This window comes from Morone saxatilis, unplaced genomic scaffold (assembly GCF_004916995.1).
Source record: "Morone saxatilis isolate NCDOM2014 unplaced genomic scaffold, NCSU_SB_2.0 Contig0, whole genome shotgun sequence".
Lineage (NCBI taxonomy): Eukaryota > Metazoa > Chordata > Actinopteri > Moronidae > Morone > Morone saxatilis.
The window spans coordinates 12238725-12239151 of NW_023339650.1; the positions used below are offsets into that span (position 1 = coordinate 12238725).

General features: G+C 46.4%; 1 protein-coding gene across 1 annotated transcript in view; it reads left to right on the plus strand.

The window, feature by feature from the left end:
- vipr1b (vasoactive intestinal peptide receptor 1b) overlaps positions 1 to 427 on the plus strand; it is a 47902-nt gene that overhangs the window by 43418 nt on the left and 4057 nt on the right. The window lies entirely within an intron of this gene.

A 427-nucleotide genomic window follows, 5' to 3' on the forward strand; every position in this document is an offset into this window, starting at 1 on the left:
ACACACACACACACAGTCCTGAAAGTGAGAATGAGTCACCAGAGCTGGTCACTCTCAGCCATTTCTGCTCCCTTGGACCTCCTCGTGGCATATTTTCTGCGCTCTGCCTGCAGGGTGGGAGGGTTGTAAAAAAGCACAGCCTTGTTGGCAGGGAGCTACTCAGTGATGTCTGCAGAGGCTCTCTGTGGACACATTAGTTATGTTCCCAGTGCTGAGCCAGATTGAATCACAGTGATGGCTGGATGGCAAGGCTTGACACTATGCTACCTGAATTTTAATCTGGTGCAATTTTCAGGTGGTGTGATGGTGGAGTGTTATTAACTTTTTTAGAGTACTGCAGCCTCAAGAGTGGTATGTAGTCCTAGAGTTGTTCATTGTTTGCCACATTAGCGACATATATGGTTACAACAAAGCACATGAAATATTG